Genomic DNA, 13769 nt, shown 5'->3' on the forward strand with positions numbered 1-13769 from the left:
TTCACCCAAAAACATTGCACCACACTCACCAGCCCACTTCACCCAAACACATTGCACCACACTCACTGACACACTTCACCCAAATACATTGCACCACACTCACTGACACACTTCACCCAAAAACATTGCACCACACTCACTGACACAGATCACCCAAACACATTGCACCACACTCACTGACACACTTCACCCAAACACATTGCACCACACTCATTGACACACTTCACCCAAACACATTGCACCACACTCACTGACACACTTCACCCAAATACATTGCACCACACTCACTGACACACATCACCCAAACACATTGCACCACATACACTGACACACTTCACCCAAACACATTGCACCACACTCACTGACACACTTCACCCAAACACATTGCACCACACTCACTGACACACTTCACCCAAGCACATTGCACCACACTCACTGACACACTTCACCCAATACATTGCACCACACTCACTGAAACACATCACCCAAACACATTGCACCACACTTACTGACAAACTTCACCCAAATACATTGCACCACACTCACTGACTCCATTCACCCAAACATATTGCACCCCACTCACTGACACACTTCACCCAAACACATTGCACCACACTCACTGACAAACAATTCACCCAAACACATTGCACCACACTCACTGACACACTTCACCCAAACACATTGCACCACAATCACTGACACACTTAACCCAAACACATTGCACCAAACTCACTGACACACTTCACCCAAATACTTTGCACCACAATCACTGACACACATCACCCAAACACAATGCACCACACTCACTGACACACATCACCCAAACACATTGCACCACACTCACTGACACACTTCACCCAAACACATTGCACCCACTCACTGACACACATTACCCAAACACATTGCACCACACTCACTGACACACTTCAACCAAACACATTGCACCACACTCACTGACACACTTCACCCAAACACATTGCACCACACTCACTGACACACTTCACCCAAACACATTGCACCACACTCACTGACACACTTCACAGAAACACATTGCACCACACTCACTGACACACTTCACCCAAATATATTGCACCACACTCACTGACACACTTCACCCAAACACATAGCACCACAGTCACTGACACACTTCACCCTAATACATTGCACCACACTCACTGAAACACATCACCCAAACACATTGCACCACACTTACTGACACACTTCACCCAAATACATTGCACCACACTCACTGACTCCTTTCACCCAAACACATTGCACCACACTCACTGACACACTTAACCCAAACACATTGCACCACACTCACTGACAAACAATTCACCCAAACACATTGCACCACACTCACTGACACACTTCACCCAAACACATTGCACCACACTCACTGACACACTTCACCAATTACTTTGCACCACAATCACTGACACACATCACCCAAACACATTGCACCACACTCACTGACACGCTTCACCCAAAAACATTGCACCACACTCACCAGCCCACTTCACCCAAACACATTGCACCACACTCACTGACACACTTCACCCAAATACATTGCACCACACTCACTGACACACTTCACCCAAAAACATTGCACCACACTCACTGACACACTTCACCCAAACACATTGCACCCACTCAATGACACACATTACCCAAACACATTGCACCACACTCACTGACACACTTCAACCAAACACATTGCACCACACTCACTAACACACATCACCCAAACACATTGCACCACACTCACTGACACACTTCAACCAAACATATTGCACCACACTCACTGACACACTTCACCCAAACACATTGCACCACACTCACTGACACACTTGACCCAAACACATTGCACCACACTCACTGACACACTTCAACCAAACACATTGCACCACACTCACTGACACACTTCACCCAAATACATTGCACCACACTCACTGACACACATCACCCAAGCACATTGCACCACACTCACTGACACACTTCACCCAAACACATTGCACCACACTCACTGACACACATCACCCAAACACATTGCACCATACTCACTGACACACATTACCCAAACACATTGCACCACACTCACTGACAAACAATTCACCCAAACACATTGCACCACACTCACTGACACACTTCACCCAAACACTTTGCACCACACTCACAGACAAACAATTCACCCAAACACATTGCACCACACTCACAGACAGACTTCACCCAAACACATTGCACCACACTCACTGACACACTTCACCCAAACACATTGCACCACACTCACTGACACACTTCACCCAAAAACATTGCACCACACTCACTGACACACTTCACCCAAACACATTGCACCACACTCACTGACACACTTCACCCAAATACATTGCACCACACTCACTGACACACTTCACCCAAACACATTGCACCACACTCACTGACACACTTCACCCAAACACATTGCACCACACTCACTGACACACTTCACCCAAATACATTGCACCACACGCACTGAAAAACATCACCCAAACACATTGCACCACACTTACTGACACACTTCACCCAAATACATTGCACCACACTCACTGACTCCCTTCACCCAAACACATTGCACCACACTCACTGACACACTTAACCCAAACACATTGCACCACACTCACTGACAAACAATTCACCCAAACACATTGCACCACACTCACTGACACGCTTCACCCAAAAACATTGCACCACACTCACCAGCCCACTTCACCCAAACACATTGCACCACACTCACTGACACACTTCACCCAAATACATTGCACCACACTCACTGACACACTTCACCCAAAAACATTGCACCACACTCACTGACACACTTCACCCAAACACATTGCACCCACTCAATGACACACATTACCCAAACACATTGCACCACACTCACTGACACACTTCAACCAAACACATTGCACCACACTCACTGACACACATCACCCAAACACATTGCACCACACTCACTGACACACTTCAACCAAACATATTGCACCACACTCACTGACACACTTCACCCAAACACATTGCACCACACTCACTGACACACTTGACCCAAACACATTGCACCACACTCACTGACACACTTCAACCAAACACATTGCACCACACTCACTGACACACTTCACCCAAATACATTGCACCACACTCACTGACACACATCACCCAAGCACATTGCACCACACTCACTGACACACTTCACCCAAATACATTGCACCACACTCACTGACACACTTCACCCAAACACTTTGCACCACACTCACTGACAAACAATTCACCCAAACACATTGCACCACACTCACTGACACACTTCACCCAAACACATTGCACCACACTCACTGACACACTTCACCCAAACACATTGCACCACACTCACTGACACACTTCACCCAAACACATTGCACCACACTCACTGACACACTTCACCCAAACACATTGCACCACACTCACTGACACACTTCACCCAAATACATTGCACCACACTCACTGACACACTTCACCCAAACACATTGCACCACATTCACTGACACACTTCACCCAAACACATTGCACCACACTCACTGACACACTTCACCCAAATACATTGCACCACACGCACTGAAAAACATCACCCAAACACATTGCACCACACTTACTGACACACTTCACCCAAATACATTGCACCACACTCACTGACTCCCTTCACCCAAACACATTGCACCACACTCACTGACACACTTAACCCAAACACATTGCACCACACTCACTGACAAACAATTCACCCAAACACATTGCACCACACTCACTGACACACTTCACCCAAACGCATTGCACCACACTCACTGACACACATTACCCAAACACATTGCACCACACTCACTGACACACTTCAGCCAAACACATTGCACCACACTCACTGGCACACTTCACCCAAACACATTGCATCACACTCACTGACACACTTCACCCAAACACATTGCACCACACTCACTGACACACTTCACCCAAATACTTTGCACCACAATCACTGACACACATCACCCAAAAACATTGCACCACACTCACTGACACGCTTCACCCAAAAACATTGCACCAAACTCACCATCCCACTTCACCCAAACACACTGCACCACACTCACTGACACACTTCACCCAAAAACATTGCACCACACTCACTGACACAGTTCACCCAAACACATTGCACCACACTCACTGACACACTTCACCCAAACACACTGCACCACACTCATTGACACACTTCACCCAAACACATTGCACCACACTCACTGACACACTTCACCCAAATACATTGCACCACACTCACTGACACACATCTCCCAAACACATTGCACCACATACACTGACACACTTCACCCAAACACATTGCACCCACTCACTGACACACATTACCCAAACACATTGCACCACACTCACTGACACACTTCACCCAAACACATTGCACCACACTCACTGACACACTTCAACCAAACACATTGCACCACACTCACTGACACACTTCACCCAAACACATTGCACCACACTCACTGACTCCCTTCACCCAAACACATCGCACCACACTCACTGACACACTTCACCCAAACACATTGCACCACACTCACTGACAAACAATTCAACCAAACACATTGCACCACACTCACTGACACACTTCACCCAAACACATTGCACCACACTCACTGACACACTTCAGCCAAACACATTGCACCACACTCACTGACACACTTCACCCAAACACATTGCATCACACTCACTGACGCACTTCACCCAAACACATTGCACCACACTCACTGACAAACTTCACCCAAATACTTTGCACCACAATCACTGACACACTTCACCCAAATACATTGCACCACACTTACTGACACACTTCACCCAAATACATTGCACCACACTTACTGTCACACTTCACCCAAATACATTGCACCACACTCACTGACTCCTTTCACCCAAACACATTGCACCACACTCACTGACACACTTAACCCAAACACATTGCACCACACTCACTGACAAACAATTCATCCAAACACATTGCACCACACTCACTGACACACTTCACCCAAACACATTGCACCACACTCACTGACACACTTCAGCCAAACACATTGCACCACACTCACTGACACACTTCAGCCAAACGCATTGCACTGCACTCACTGATACACTTCACCCAAACACATTGCACCACACTCACTGACACACTTCACCCAAACACATTGCACCACACTCACTGACACACTTCACCCAAATACATTGCTCCACACTCACTGAAACACATCACCCAAACACATTGCACCACACTTACTGACAAACTTCACCCAAATACATTGCACCACACTCACTGACTCCATTCACCCAAACATATTGCACCCCACTCACTGACACACTTCACCCAAACACATTGCACCACACTCACTGACAAACAATTCACCCAAACACATTGCACCACACTCACTGACACACTTCACCCAAACACATTGCACCACTATCACTGACACACTTCACCCAAACACATTGCACCAAACTCACTGACACACTTCACCCAAATACTTTGCACCACAATAACTGACACACATCACCCAAACACATTGCACCACACACACTGACACGCTTCACCCAAAAACATTGCACCACACTCACTGACACACTTCACCCAAACACATTGCACCACACTCACTGACACACTTCTCCCAAACACATTGCACCACACTCACTGACACACTTCACCCAAATACATTGCATCACACTCACTGACACACTTCACCCAAAAGCATTGCACCACACTGACTGACACAGTTCCCCCAAACACATTGCACCACACTCACTGACACACTTCACCCAAACACGCTGCACCACACTCATTGAAACACTTCACCCAAACCCATTGCACCACACTCACTGACACACTTCACCCAAATACATTGCACCACACTCACTGACACACATCACCCAAACACATTGCACCACATACACTGACACACTTCACCCAAACACATTGCACCCACTCACTGACACACATTACCCAAACACATTGCACCACTCCCACTGACACATTTCAACCAAACACATTGCACCACACTCACTGACACACTTCACCCAAACACATTGCACCACACTCACTGACACACTTCACCCAAACACATTGCACCACACTCACTGACACACTTCACAGAAACACATTGCACCACACTCACTGACACACTTCATCCAAATATATTGCACCACACTCACTGACACACTTCACCCAAACACATAGCACCACACTCACTGACACACTTCACCCAAATACATTGCACCACACTCACTGAAACACATCACCCAAACACATCGCACCACACTGACTGACACACTTCACCCAAATACATTGCACCACACTCACTGACTCCTTTCACCCAAACACACTGCACCACACTTACTGACACACTTCACCCAAACACATTGCACCACACTCACTGACACACTTCACCCAAACACATTGCACCACACTCACTGACACACTTCACCCAAACACATTGCACCACACTCACTGACACACTTCACCCAAACACATTGCACCACACTCACTGACAAGCAATTCACCCAAATACATTGCACCACACTCATTGACACACTTCACCCAAACACATTGCACCACACTCACTGACACACTTCACCCAATTACTTTGCACCACAATCACTGACACACATCACTCAAACACATTGCACCACACTCACTGACACGCTTCACCCAAAAACATTGCACCACACTCACCAGCCCACTTCACCCAAACACATTGCACCACACTCACTGACACACTTCATCCAAATACATTGCACCACACTCACTGACACACTTCACCCAAAAACATTGCACCACACTCACTGACACAGATCACCCAAACACATTGCACCACACTCACTGACACACTTCACCCAAACACATTGCACCACACTCATTGACACACTTCACCCAAACACATTGCACCACACTCACTGACACACTTCACCCAAATACATTGCACCACACTCACTGACACTCATCAACCAAACACATTGCACCACATACACTGACACACTTCACCCAAACACATTGCAGCCACTCAATGACACACATTACCCAAACACATTGCACCACACTCACTGACACACTTCACCCAAACACATTGCACCACACTCACTGACACACTTCACCCAAACACATTGCACCACACTCACTGACACACTTCACCCAAACACATTGCACCACACTCACTGACACACTTCTCCCAAACACATTGCACCACACTCACTGACACACTTCACCCAAATACATTGCATCACACTCACTGACACACTTCACCCAAAAGCATTGCACCACACTGACTGACACAGTTCCCCCAAACACATTGCACCACACTCACTGACACACTTCACCCAAACACGCTGCACCACACTCATTGAAACACTTCACCCAAACCCATTGCACCACACTCACTGACACACTTCACCCAAATACATTGCACCACACTCACTGACACACATCACCCAAACACATTGCACCACATACACTGACACACTTCACCCAAACACATTGCACCCACTCACTGACACACATTACCCAAACACATTGCACCACTCCCACTGACACATTTCAACCAAACACATTGCACCACACTCACTGACACACTTCACCCAAACACATTGCACCACACTCACTGACACACTTCACCCAAACACATTGCACCACACTCACTGACACACTTCACAGAAACACATTGCACCACACTCACTGACACACTTCATCCAAATATATTGCACCACACTCACTGACACACTTCACCCAAACACATAGCACCACACTCACTGACACACTTCACCCAAATACATTGCACCACACTCACTGAAACACATCACCCAAACACATCGCACCACACTGACTGACACACTTCACCCAAATACATTGCACCACACTCACTGACTCCTTTCACCCAAACACACTGCACCACACTTACTGACACACTTCACCCAAACACATTGCACCACACTCACTGACACACTTCACCCAAACACATTGCACCACACTCACTGACACACTTCACCCAAACACATTGCACCACACTCACTGACACACTTCACCCAAACACATTGCACCACACTCACTGACAAGCAATTCACCCAAATACATTGCACCACACTCATTGACACACTTCACCCAAACACATTGCACGACACTCACTGACACACTTCACCCAATTACTTTGCACCACAATCACTGACACACATCACTCAAACACATTGCACCACACTCACTGACACGCTTCACCCAAAAACATTGCACCACACTCACCAGCCCACTTCACCCAAACACATTGCACCACACTCACTGACACACTTCATCCAAATACATTGCACCACACTCACTGACACACTTCACCCAAAAACATTGCACCACACTCACTGACACAGATCACCCAAACACATTGCACCACACTCACTGACACACTTCACCCAAACACATTGCACCACACTCATTGACACACTTCACCCAAACACATTGCACCACACTCACTGACACACTTCACCCAAATACATTGCACCACACTCACTGACACTCATCAACCAAACACATTGCACCACATACACTGACACACTTCACCCAAACACATTGCAGCCACTCAATGACACACATTACCCAAACACATTGCACCACACTCACTGACACACTTCACCCAAACACATTGCACCACACTCACTGACACACTTCACCCAAACACATTGCACCACACTCACTGACACACTTCAACCAAACACATTGCACCACACTCACTGACACACTTCAACCAAACACATTGCACCACACTCACTGACACACTTCAACCAAACACATTGCACCATACTCACTGACACACTTCACCCAAACACATTGCACCACACTCACTGACACACTTAAACCAAACACATTGCACCACACTCATTGACACACTTCACCCAAACACATTGCACCACACTCACTGACACACTTCACCCAAATACATTGCACCACACTCACTGACACACATCACCCAAACACATTGCACCACACTCACTGACACACTTCACCCAAATACATTGCACCACACTCACTGACACACATCACCCAAACACATTGCACCACACTCACTGACACACTTCAGCCAAACACTTTGCACCACACTCACTGACACACATCACCCAAGCACATTGCACCACACTCACTGACACACTTCACCCAAACACATTGCACCACACTCACTGACACACATCACCCAAACACATTGCACCACACTCACTGACACACTTCACCCAAACACATTGCACCACACTTACTGACACACATTACCCAAACACTTTGCACCACACTCACTGACAAACAATTCACCCAAACACATTGCACCACACTCACTGACACACTTCACCCAAACACATTGCACCACACTCACTGACACACTTCACCCAAACACATTGCACCACACTCACTGACACACTTCACCCAAACAGTTAGCACCACACTCACTGACAAACAATTCACCCAAACACATTGCACCACACACACTGACACACTTCACCCAAACATATTGCACCACACTCACTGACAAACAATTCACCCAAACACATTGCACCACACTCACTGACACACTTCACCCAAACATATTGCACCACACTCACTGACACACTTCACCCAAACATATTGCACCACACTCACTGACAAACAATTCACCCAAACACATTGCACCACACTCACTGACACACTTCACCCAAATACATTGCACCACACTCACTGAAACACATCACCCAAACACATTGCACCACACTTACTGACACGCTTCACCCAAATACATTGCACCACACTCTCTGACACACTTCAGCCAAACACATTGCACCACACTCACTGACACACTTCACCCAAACACATTGCACCACATTCACTGATCCACTTCACCCAAATACATTGCACCACACTCACTGACACACTTCACCCAAACACATTGCACCACACTCACTGACACACTTCACCCAAACACATTGCACCACACTCACTGACCCACTTCACCCAAATACTTTGCACCACACTCACTGACACACATCACCCAAACACATTGCACCACACTCACTGACACAATTCACTCAAAAACATTGCAGCACACTCACCAACCCACTTCACCCATACATATTGCACCACACTCACTGACATACTTCACCAAAATACATTGCACCACACTCACTGACACACTTCACCCAAAAATACTGCACCACACTCACTGACACACTTCACCCAAACACTTTGCACCACACTCACTGAGACACTTCACCCAAATACTTTGCACCACACTCACTGACACACTTCACCCAAAAACATTGCAGCACACTCACCAACCCACTTCACCCAAACACATTGCACCACACTCACTGACACACTTCATCCAAATACATTGCACCACGCTCACTGACACACTTCACCCAAATACATTGCACCACACTCACTGACACACTTCACCCAAACACATTGCACCACACTCACTGACACACTTCAAGCAAACACATTGCACCACACTCACTGACACACTTCAAACAAACACATTGCACCACACTCACTGACACACTTCACCCAAATACATTGCACCACACTCACTGACACACATGACCCAAACACATTTCACCACACTCACTGATACACTTCACCCAAACACATTGCACCACACTCACTGACACACATCACCCAAACACATTGCACCACACTCACTGACACACTTCATCCAAATATATTGCACCACACTCACTGACACACTTCACCCAAACACATAGCACCACACTCACTGACACACTTCACCCAAATACATTGCACCACACTCACTGAAACACATCACCCAAACACATCGCACCACACTGACTGACACACTTCACCCAAATACATTGCACCACACTCACTGACTCCTTTCACCCAAACACACTGCACCACACTTACTGACACACTTCACCCAAACACATTGCACCACACTCACTGACTCCTTTCACCCAAACACATTGCACCACACTCACTGACACACTTAACCCAAACACATTGCACCACACTCACTGACAAGCAATTCACCCAAATACATTGCACCACACTCACTGACACACTTCACCCAAACACATTGCACCACACTCACTGACACACTTCACCCAATTACTTTGCACCACAATCACTGACACACATCACTCAAACACATTGCACCACACTCACTGACACGCTTCACCCAAAAACATTGCACCACACTCACCAGCCCACTTCACCCAAACACATTGCACCACACTCACTGACACACTTCATCCAAATACATTGCACCACACTCACTGACACACTTCACCCAAAAATATTGCACCACACTCACTGACACAGATCACCCAAACACATTGCACCACACTCACTGACACACTTCACCCAAACACATTGCACCACACTCATTGACACACTTCACCCAAACACATTGCACCACACTCACTGACACACTTCACCCAAATACATTGCACCACACTCACTGACACTCATCACCCAAACACATTGCACCACATACACTGACACACTTCACCCAAACACATTGCACTCACTCAATGACACACATTACCCAAACACATTGCACCACACTCACTGACACACTTCACCCAAACACATTGCACCACACTCACTGACACACTTCACCCAAACACATTGCACCACACTCACTGACACACTTCAACCAAACACATTGCACCACACTCACTGACACACTTCAACCAAACACATTGCACCACACTCACTGACACACTTCAACCAAACACATTGCACCACACTCACTGACACACTTCACCCAAACACATTGCACCACACTCACTGACACACTTAAACCAAACACATTGCACCACACTCATTGACACACTTCACCCAAACACATTGCACCACACTCACTGACACACTTCACCCAAATACATTGCACCACACTCACTGACACACATCACCCAAACACATTGCACCACACTCACTGACACACTTCACCCAAATACATTGCACCACACTCACTGACACACATCACCCAAACACATTGCACCACACTCACTGACACACTTCAGCCAAACACATTGCACCACACTTACTGACACACATTACCCAAACACTTTGCACCACACTCACTGACAAACAATTCACCCAAACACATTGCACCACACTCACTGACACACTTCACCCAAACACATTGCACCACACTCACTGACACACTTCACCCAAACACATTGCACCACACTCACTGACACACTTCACCCAAACAGTTAGCACCACACTCACTGACAAACAATTCACCCAAACACATTGCACCACACACACTGACACACTTCACCCAAACATATTGCACCACACTCACTGACAAACAATTCACCCAAACACATTGCACCACACTCACTGACACACTTCACCCAAACATATTGCACCACACTCACTGACACACTTCACCCAAACATATTGCACCACACTCACTGACACACTTCACCCAAACATATTGCACCACACTCACTGACAAACAATTCACCCAAACACATTGCACCACACTCACTGACACACTTCACCCAAATACATTGCACCACACTCACTGACACACTTCACCCAAACATATTGCACCACACTCACTGACAAACAATTCACCCAAACACATTGCACCACACTTACTGACACGCTTCACCCAAATACATTGCACCACACTCTCTGACACACTTCAGCCAAACACATTGCACCACACTCACTGACACACTTCACCCAAACACATTGCACCACATTCACTGATCCACTTCACCCAAATACATTGCACCACACTCACTGACACACTTCACCCAAACACATTGCACCACACTCACTGACACACTTCACCCAAACACATTGCACCACACTCACTGACCCACTTCACCCAAATACTTTGCACCACACTCACTGACACACATCACCCAAACACATTGCACCACACTCACTGACACAATTCACTCAAAAACATTGCAGCACACTCACCAACCCACTTCACCCATACATATTGCACCACACTCACTGACATACTTCACCAAAATACATTGCACCACACTCACTGACACACTTCACCCAAAAATACTGCACCACACTCACTGACACACTTCACCCAAACACTTTGCACCACACTCACTGACACACTTCACCCAAATACTTTGCACCACACTCACTGACACACTTCACCCAAAAACATTGCAGCACACTCACCAACCCACTTCACCCAAACACATTGCACCACACTCACTGACACACTTCATCCAAATACATTGCACCACGCTCACTGACACACTTCACCCAAATACATTGCACCACACTCACTGACACACTTCACCCAAACACATTGCACCACACTCACTGACACACTTCAACCAAACACATTGCACCACACTCACTGACACACTTCAAACAAACACATTGCACCACACTCACTGACACACTTCACCCAAATACATTGCACCACACTCACTGACACACATGACCCAAACACATTTCACCACACTCACTGATACACTTCACCCAAACACATTGCACCACACTCACTGACACACATCACCCAAACACATTGCACCACACTCACTGACACACTTCACCCAAACACATTGCACCACACTCTCTGACACACTTCACCCAAACACACTGCACCACACTCACTGACACACTTCACCCAAACACATTGCACCACACTCACTGACACACTTCACCTAAACACATTGCCCTACACTCACTGACACACTTCACCCAA

The sequence above is a fragment of the Somniosus microcephalus genome, unplaced genomic scaffold, assembly GCF_052327205.1.
Source record: "Somniosus microcephalus isolate GS21.2 unplaced genomic scaffold, FLI_Smic_1.0 scaffold325, whole genome shotgun sequence".
Taxonomy (NCBI): Eukaryota; Metazoa; Chordata; class Chondrichthyes; order Squaliformes; family Somniosidae; genus Somniosus; species Somniosus microcephalus.